The sequence below is a fragment of the Sciurus vulgaris genome (genome assembly GCF_902686455.1).
Source record: "Sciurus vulgaris genome assembly, chromosome: 1".
Classification (NCBI taxonomy): Eukaryota; Metazoa; Chordata; class Mammalia; order Rodentia; family Sciuridae; genus Sciurus; species Sciurus vulgaris.
The window spans coordinates 375,039-384,384 of record NC_136461.1 but is presented as its reverse complement, the minus strand read 5'-3'; the positions used below and the strand labels follow the sequence as shown (position 1 = coordinate 384,384).

General features: G+C 58.6%; 1 long non-coding RNA gene across 2 annotated transcripts; it reads left to right on the top strand.

Moving 5' to 3' along the window:
* Positions 1 to 1,938: 1,938 nt before the first annotated feature.
* LOC306652955 lies at positions 1,939 to 8,091 on the top strand. Of its 2 annotated transcripts, none has more exons than XR_013761589.1 (4): positions 1,939 to 2,035; positions 4,991 to 5,076; positions 5,368 to 6,225; positions 6,329 to 8,091. It is a non-coding gene; the product is annotated as an uncharacterized lncRNA (long non-coding RNA). The 2 variants fall into 2 exon arrangements; XR_013761590.1 differs by having other exon boundaries at positions 5,250 to 6,225.
* The last annotated feature ends 1,255 nt before the right edge of the window (positions 8,092 to 9,346 follow it).

Sequence of the window (9,346 nt, the reverse complement as noted above, 5' to 3'; positions counted from 1 at the left end):
CCTTTGAAAGTATAATTCAAGAAAATTCCCAGGAATGGATGGACAGAGGTTCCAGATGGAGAGAGCCACTGGGACTAGCAGAGGGAATAAAAACAAACAACCCACGTGAATTGTCAGATGCGCAGATAAAAGAGGCCCCAAGACCAGGAGAAACAACCAGGTTTCACACCAAGAACCAGGAACAAGAGGGCAAGACCCACTGCGGTGCAGAGCCGGGAGCCGCAGCCGAGGGAAGAGGGCCCCGCTGGACCCCAGCCCAGCCCCACCGAGCCTGAGCCCCGAGCCTCACACTCCAAAGCCACACGTGGCCCTGAGCCCTTTCTGGGGGAGCTACCAACAGATGGCCTCCAGCTACCCAGGAAGGAGAAGCCGGGGAGCAGGAACATCCAGTCCCCTGAAGGAGGCATGGGGAGTCCCCAGGGTGCAGACCAGGGCACTTCCCGGACAACAGCCCTGCCTGGAACTGGCCCTGGGCAGAGCTGGCCAGAGCAGCCTCCCAGGAACACCCAGGGCCTTGGAACCAAGGCCCTGGGGAGCCCCATATGATTTAGGAATGAGTTCAGAGAAAACCAAGCCAGCGAGGAGGAAGGCAGGCAGTTAACTCACGGTCAGCTGCACCCGCACACACACAGCTCTTGCACAGAGACCCCGCTGGGCCGGAGCGACAGTGTGGGGAGACGAGTGGAACGAGGTGAGCTTGGTGGACGCACTGGGGAGCCGTCCTGGGTCCTGGCACTGGGCCGGCCGGCACAGCCCACAGAGCCGCCCGCTCTCAAAAGCAGAGGCCTCTCCTGGCTTGTGGGTGTCTGGAAGGCCGTTGCTCAGTCCTTATGGAGATGAGCTCAGTGCAGTGCGCACTCTCCGAGGCCTGGGGGTGGGCTGTGGTCGAGGGCATGGTGGACCTTGCTGAGGACCCCCGCTCTATCCCGACGGTGTGTCTCCACCTGCCTTCCCTGGCTTCCTGCCACAGCCGACTTCCGCCGGCTGCCGTTGTTGGGCGGAGGGCAGGCGGGGTCCCGTGGCACCAGGGCTGTAGTGGACCCCGCAGGCCTGAGTGTGGCCTTGATAACGCAAACTGGGAGCCAGACCCCACCCTGCAGGGTAACTCCCAGAACCACGAAGGGAAGAGGGTGGCTTCCGCCTGGGCTCTGGGGGGCAGCACGTAGACATCACAAATGGACCCACGGACTTCACGGTCATCTGTTCCCTCCAGGAAGGTTAAAACACCCACAAATCATCACAGAAGTCCGAGAACCCCAGCTTCTGGGGGACGTGTGCTGCCCCCGGGCCTCTGACTTTCCCTCAGGTCACAGCCCTCAGTTACCGAGACATAGCCCTGGCCCAGCCTCCTGGAAAGTTTCAAATGTCTCCAAATCATAGCGCAACCCTCACCCTGCCCCCAACACCCAGCAGAAACTTCGGCTTCTTGAAAGACCCCCGGGAGGCACTCCCTCCTGCGGGCTCCGGCCTCCCACATGGCTGGGCCCGTGCTCACTGGCTGGATGACCTTCCCCAGGACATCACGGGGGCCAGGAGGAAAAACTTCCACAGACTGTTTGGAAGCAGAGACCCTGCTCCTGGGCACTCCCCTCCAGCTCCCGACGAGCCGTAGTCCTACCTGGTCCCTGAGGGCAGTGGCCGGCCTGGCAGTGTGGATCCAACCGGGCTGTCTTATCACGGCCTGGCGGGCGGAATGTGGTGGAAACCTTTGCCTGGTACAACCGGCTGCTGCTCCACAGCCCAGGAATTTTGCGTTGAATAATTTTTAACTTCTGCTCTGAGAAAAAACCAGGTTTGTGTATAGTGTCCATCCACACAGGAATGCCAAGCAGCTTTCATTTAAAAGTAAAGACCTTGTATTAAGAGGAAGCCTGCCTTGGAAAAGAGAAGAGAACAAAAAAGGACAGAAAAAGAAAGCAGTCCAGGGCTTGCAGATGTGGCTCATGACCTGTCCCCTCAAGGACAACATCGGTCCCTGTGCAGAAGCCACAGACAAGGGGGATAACCCCTGGCCCAGAGCAAGTTTGTGCTTCTGGTAGCTTGGCCTTTCTCCCCTACACAGTGTCTCCCAGCCTCCCTGGTCCCCAATTCGGTGCCCAGTCCTGCAACGTCCAGAGCTTCGTAATTTATGAATTGCTGAGCCAGAAGCCACCTGCAACCTGCAACCAGCTTTCAGGGTCAGCAACTGAGTGGGGAGACCACCCTGGGGGGTCAGCTCCACTCACCCAAGGCTGTGGCCTAAATAAACTGCAGGCTATTTCCTAGCCTCCAGCCTCAGCCCCAATAGGAGGCCGTAGAATGCTGACCTCAGGACCCTGAGGCTGGACAAGGCAGAGGCTGCACGGGGCTCCCAGGGGCCTGTGGCCTCCTGGACAGGGGCAACAGCCTGGCCAGTTTGGCCCTGAGCAATTGTCACCCAGGGAACTAGGAATCTGGACTTTTCCCTCACAGGGAACATGTGTCTCGCCTGCTGGAGGACAGGCAAGCTGACGGCCACTCCCGTCCCCTTGTGGGGGGTGCCTGGTCCACCAGGATCACCAGGATCACAAAAGAGCAGTGGGGCAGTTCAGTGGCATTGGCCCCACAGTGCAGGGACTTCTGCCCAGGTGGCCAGGGACTCAGGAGGCCACCACTCAGCCACTCTGTCCAGCCACACAGGCCACAGGCTCAACCTCCTTGGAGCTGCTGGAGGCAGCTACACTCCCCATACTGGGGGCAGGGGTGGAGGCAGGCAGGGCTGGGGGTCTGCAGCGTGGTCCCTTCCTCAGCATCAGGGTCTCCCAGGCCCCACACCCCTCTGGGCTCTGCTTGCTGGGTAAGGACCGTGCCAGGTCCACGCAGGAGCGGTCCCTGTGCACCTCAAGGGAGCTGGCAGCCAGTGGGCTGCTCTGCTGGGGCTGGTGTGGACCCAGCAGGCTGAAGATGAGGTCCTTGTCCTTCTTGCCTCAGGAGGGGTGCCCCTGCCCCTGGGCCCCTGGCTCCCACTCTGCCTGGATGTGGGTGCTGTGGGCCCCCACACACCCTGGATCCCTTCCCTCTCCCCACGCACAGCTCTGCAAGGGTCCGTCCCTGGGCTGGCCAGGGCTCCTGTCACACTGACCATCCACACCCTGCACAGGCCCCACACAAGCATGAGCTCGGCCAGTGAGGGAAGCCCTACCTGCCTCTGGAATTGTTTGCCTGCCCGGCTCCATGCGGGCAGGGGCAGGGTCTTGCCTTCTGGAAGAGGCTGTTCAGTGGGTCCTGTGGGGTTGCACAGCCCTGCCAGCTCACACTTGAGCATGGCCACCATCCTGTCACATTGTCCCTCATTGGAGAAAAGCCTTGGTTCCAACGTGACCTGTGGTCTGTGTACGTGGGGCTCTGGGTATGATGCCTTCCCGCCCTGTCTGAAGCCACACGGTCACCACCCCAGAGCCTCACTGCGGGCAGCTTGCCTCAAGCCTGCTGACACGGGCAGATCCAGCTTCATCTTGTTCTCCTGGTGAGCCTGACATTGTCTGGCAAACCCAGGTCCTGCTGTCCCGTGGGGCTGTCACTCTGTCTCTGCCCAGGTTTGATTCTGCCCCTTGGGCTGAATGCCTGCTTGTGCAATTGCTTTGCGGGAACCCCGGCATCTAGAAGAGTCAATTCCCTCTTTTCTCTCTCTTTTGAGATTCACTTAGCTATCCATGACTTTTTCTTCCATAAATTTCAGGGTACATTTGTTTAGTTCCTGAAAAGTCTCCAAGTATGGTTTTGCATGGGATTGTGTGGAGGCTGCAGGTGAGATAGGTGGAACTGGTATCTGGCTGGTGTTTGACACCCCAAAGGCTGGTCCTCTGCGTTGGCTCGGGCACCTTGGGTTTCAAAGCTCTTGGTAGATAACATTCTATTAAAGGTGTTTTTTATCATTTAAAAAAATCGAGATGAAATTTACCTGACATAAAATGAACCAATCTGAAGTACGCTTCAGGCATTTACCTCAAGCGCAACCCTGCTCAGCCCTGCCTTATCTGCCTCCGTAACAGCTTGTCACTCCAAGGAGACCCATACGCCCAGCCCTGGCAGCCCCTGCCAGTGTCTCTACAGGTTCAAGTCTTCGGGACATCATAAGCGAGGTCAGACATCAAGTGACCTTTTGTGCCTGAATCTTCACTACTGTTCATATTTTTACTGTGGAAACATAAATGTAACGACAGTTACCATGTTGACTTTTTTGAGAGTACTGGGAATTGAACCCTGAGGTGCTTTACCATTGAGTTACACCCTTAGTCCTTTTTAAAAGGTTTTATTTTGAGAGAGGATCTCTAAGTAGCCCAGGCTGGCCTCCAGCTTGCCATCCTGTTGCCTCAGCCCTGAGTCATTGGGATGGTGGGTGTGCCCTGTCCCTCCTCTCGACCCCTTCTAGGGAGACAGCTGCCATTCGTCTGCAGACTTTCTCCTCCGCCCAAGCCGAGACTGTCCCCATCAAACACTGGCTCCCCTCCCCACCCTGCACCCACCCACCCTCTCTGAGCCTGCTGGCGGGGCCTGAACCTTGTGGTGGGTGTGGCTGGCAGGCTCTCAGGGTTCCCACTGGCTTTGGGGGCTGGTCTTTTGCTCAGCACCCTGCTGACCTCTCATCCTGAAGCTTTTCCCGCTGAGTCTTCAGCTTTTCTACAGAGAGCACTGTTTTTCTGCACATAGTGTGATTTTTCTCTTTGCTCTGCAGAACCCGGCCCCTTCTGGTGGTGGGCTGCCACCTCCAGGGCTGTGCTGAGCAACAGCCACGATTGGGCACCTTGGAGCGGGTACCTCGAGGGCAACATATGGTGTCTCCATTCAGTGATATGGAGTTTCAGGTTATAAACCTAATAGTGGGAGTAAACTTCCTTTCCACCCTGGTTTTCTGGAAGTCTTTTTTCTAAAACCATAAATAGGTTTTGGAAATTATTAACAGCTTTTTCTGCATCAATTATGGTAATCAGATGATTTGTCTTTATCCATCAAACCTTCCTTGCCTTCCTAGGACAAAGATATTCTGGCACAGTGAGTGGTGCATTTGACGGGTTGCAGAGAGGAGCTGGAGCCAGACCCCATGCCCCCTTCCTGCAGGTGGGTTCAACAGGAGGGCACAGCGGGCGGGTGGTCTCTCCCAAACATCTGGGACATTGTGAAGCCCTGGGAACCTGGTGGGCTGCTGGGGGCAATCCTCAAAGTGACTGCTTTAGTCGCTTTTGTTGTGAGTAAGTTCTCGTGGCACCTAGAAATGTCTGCATCCTTCTCAGGAAAGAGACCAGAGAATGAAGAGAGGCACATTTCAGGAAGCCATGACAGGCGGCGGGGAACGCATCTCGTCCTTACAGTGGGAAACACGACGGAAAACACTGACCTTTTGACCCACAGATATTTAAAGACCCAAAGCATTAGGGCCCCTGGCACTCACCAACCTTCCTGGGGAATCCCTCTGGGGACCCACCCCGGGAAACATCCAGCGCCAAGAGAAGCAAGCGTCAAGCCAATATAGTGAAGTTTATTCCAATACTGAAGCTACTATGAGGTGCCAGCAAGCCCCTATTACAGACCCGAAGGGGCAGAGAAGGACTGCACCAAGCCAGGTGGTGCCCGAGCTTCAGCCCAGAGTTGGTTAGAAGCAGGCATCTGGCTGGCACAGCGACGGATGAGTGCCAGGCCTGGAGAAGTTGTGTCAGTGGTGTGCCCTGTGCACTGAACAGGAAAAGGAGGGTGGTGGTTCCCAGCAGGGCAGCAGCGGGGACCCTGGCCCCAGGAAGGAGGAGAGTAGGGTGGGCCAGTGAGGAAGTGGCTGGGCAGGCATGCAGGGGGAGCCACAGCATGCTCACGAGCTGGGGCAGGTGAGATGCCCCACCCTGGGAGAAATGAGCAGTTGGGCCAAGGGCCAGGGCCTGGAGAAGCCTTGCTGCCCAGGAAGAGTCTGAGGGTGAAATGGCCAGCAGGGCCAGGTCAGAGAAGGCTGGAGGGGATCATGTGTGGAGGTGTAGACCTGTCCCCAAGCAGGGGATCCCGCTGCTGGGGCGGAGGTGGAGCTGCTCCCTGGACAGACTGATTTGGGGCTGAGGCCTGGTAGCCCTCAGCTGTGTCCAGCTCTCCATCCCACCAGCTGAGTCAGCTCCTCTTCTTGCAGTGACTTCAGAAGCCCAGGAGATGGAAGGACTGCATCAGCTGGAGGCCTTTAGCTGCAGAGAAGGTCCAGACTCCAGGGATGGACTTGCCCATGTCCACAGGGTGTGTGGCAGCAGGGGACACGGGTGTGTGTGTACATTCACATGGGTATGTGTGCACAGTGTGTCTCACACACCCACCAATCTGCCTGAGGGGCAGCCACCAGGGTCAGGCCAGGATCGGCAGAGTCCAAAGGTCCAAGACAGCCAGGTGGGGTGACCTGCCTGTAAGTGCAGGGGCCGCATAGTGAGGGGGCCCCAGATGCAGGGGAGCAGCTGTCAGGATGGAGAAGCGCCGTGTCCGGCGCCCGCATCCCTGTGACCTCAGCAGACGGCACCGCCCACGGGCAGGCTGTGAGCCTCCTTCCCTGGCATGGAGGACACACACCGCTGCCTCCTTGCAGACCTCGTTCTGTGCATTGGCAGAGTGAGTGCAGGGTGTGCTTTGCACGTAGGCCTTGTGCTGGGAGCCTTCTCCTGCCCGGTCACGCCTGTTCACTGATGGCTTAACGGCTAGCAGGTGTGATGTGATGTGATGTGGCCGCCACAGGGTGCTCATGTTGGCTTCTGGGGGAGCAGGGCCAGCGGTCACCTCTGCCTCACAGGTAGCCCTGAGGTTGGGCCCATGTCGGGCCAGAAGCAGCCCTTGGAACCTGGGGAGTTGCACTTGCAGGACATGGACAGTGATGGGCTGACCAGCACTCCAGGACAGCCAGCAGACTCTGCTGCCAGCTGGAGCTGTGAGGGTCCCCAGTCATGTCTCCCTGGGGTCTCCCGGCTCCTGGCCTGCTTCAGTCTTCCCATGAGCCCCAGACTGACAGCAGGTGATTGAAGAGTGGCTCTAGGCTGCCTATGGCCTCTGGGTATGGAAGCCAGTGCTTCATGCTGCTCTGGGAGCCTCCAGGACCCCACAGGGCAGCCTCCCTAGAAACGGACCTCTGCTGGAGCTGCTCCCGCTTGGCCTTAGAAAGGACAGGACCCCATCCTTCCTGGTGCTGCCGGCCCTCCACCCCCACGTCACTGGACTCCAGGCCCCACCTTGGGACCTGTGTTCTTGCCATGGACTCCCAAGGCTGGAGGACAGAGGCTGGACCAAGGGTACACCCCCACAGGCCTGGGCTGACCCCTTGCCCTAGGACACACAAAGGCCTGGGGAGGGGACAGGGAGAGCTTGCATGCGATCTGGGCAGTCCCTTTCCAGCCTCAGACTCTGTGGCTTGGGCCTCTGTGGGATGCACCTTGACCACTGAGGCCTCCAGGTAGGTGAGGCCTGAGAGGAGGGCTGCCAGGGGAGCCCGGGCAACACACACAGCCCCACAGCCCTGAGGGGCAGACATGCCTGCTGGGCCCACGGCACCCAGGCTTCCCAGGCTCGTCTGGGCAGAGATGTCCATGCTGCACCATGGGGATGACCAAAGGGTGGGGGAGCTGCTGGCAGCCGAAACTTCTGCCCAGCTGGCCTGGAGGCTGCCCCATCTCGGCCTCATGGAGTCCTGCCCTTGGCATCTTGAGCATCTTTCCAGAACAGGGCTGCTTGTGCTCAGGTGCTCCCCAGTCACCCCTCAAAACAGAGACCGGGCTGGCGGCCTGTAAGAACATCAGGCCTTGCCCTGCCCAGCCCCAGCACCAGCATTCGGTGTCCTCTCAAGCCTGCAGCACCCCCGTTCCCTTCCTGCAGCCCTCTGACCCACCGCCCTGCTTCCTGGCTTGGTCCTCCCTCTTTCCCACACTCACACACCCTGGGGGCCCATTGACGGCTGCAGGCTGCCTCTGAGCTGTGAGCACCTCCTGGCCTTCGCCCGGCAAGCCCTTGTTTGCCAATAGATATTTGACCAGGGTGGGGCTTAGCGCTCAGGTTGGTCCTAACCGGGCCTAAAGTCAGAGGATCCTATGACAGTGCACAGCGACCTGGTGGCTGAGCCACAGGCAGGGGCACTCTCCGACTGCACTGGGGCTGGGCTCCAGCACTTAGGCCCAAAGACTCCAGAGGCGGAGCTGCCCCTCTCTGAGAACAGCCACACAAGCAGAGCTGAATTCCCCATGGGAAGGATGGGCTGAGGGAAGTCCCGCCAGCAGGTGAAGGACGCAGGGAAAGGCCCTGAACAGCAGCCACATCCGTCACCCCACCCCAGTTCACGTGGCGCCCTGTGCCCCTGCCTTAGCTGCATAGGGAGTGGGCGAGGTGTGGGAGGCCACAGCCCTGCAGGCCTGACTGACACTGTTGGTGGGAGGCTGCCTCCCCACTCTCCCACAGGCCTTTGCTGGCTGCCCTGGAGCTGGCCCCAGGCGGAACTCAGAGAGAGAGGCCCCCATATTGAATGACTTACTGCCCACCACTTTCCTGCTTGTCCTTTGGGGCCCCTGTGGGCATGGGGAGGGGACCACCAGCGCCTGGGGCAGGTCCTCACCCCTTATTCTGTTTGCTCTGGTCAGTCCTGGAAGCCACTGTTCCACTTGGGATCTGTCGGTTTTTGCTGATAGCTGGTGATCGGTTGGGTAATAGTACAAAACCAGATATGTGTTTTGTTTTCCCTTAATTCATAGAAATGCACAGTACAAGTCAAGCACAGTGGGGCACACCTATATTCCCAGCGGCTTGGGAGGCTGAGGCGGGAGAATCCAGAGTTCAAAGCCAGCCTCAGTAATGGTGAGGCACTAAGCAACTCAGTGAGGCCCTATCTCTAAATAAAATACAAAATAGGGCTAGGATGTGGCTCAGTGGCCGAGTGCCCCTGAGTTCAATCCCCAGCAAACTGCCCCCCCCAAAAAAGAAAAGAAGTGCACAGTACACAGCGGAGAAAAGTCTCCAGGGAAGATACACTCCCACACACCTGCCCCTGCCCAGGACTCACTGGGCAACAGCCTTGACATTCTCAACTGGTCTTTTCAGTGTCTGACTTGACTTCCATGAAATAGCTCCAGTTTGCACCCACTTGGTCCGTCCGTGGCTTATTGCACTGAACAAGGTCCTCACAACACTAAAGCTCAGTGGTGCTGACCTGCCTTGGAGAGCCAGCGTACAGCCCTGTGCCCTGCACTCACCTAGGGCAGGAGGTGAGGGCAGGCCGTGTGGGGCTCCCGGTCAGGTCAGAGGACAGCAGAGCTGCTGTGGTGCTGGGTGTGCCCTGTGCTGGTGGCTCAGGAGGGGCACAGCCAGTGCCATCTGGGAAGGGCCCTCTCTGCCA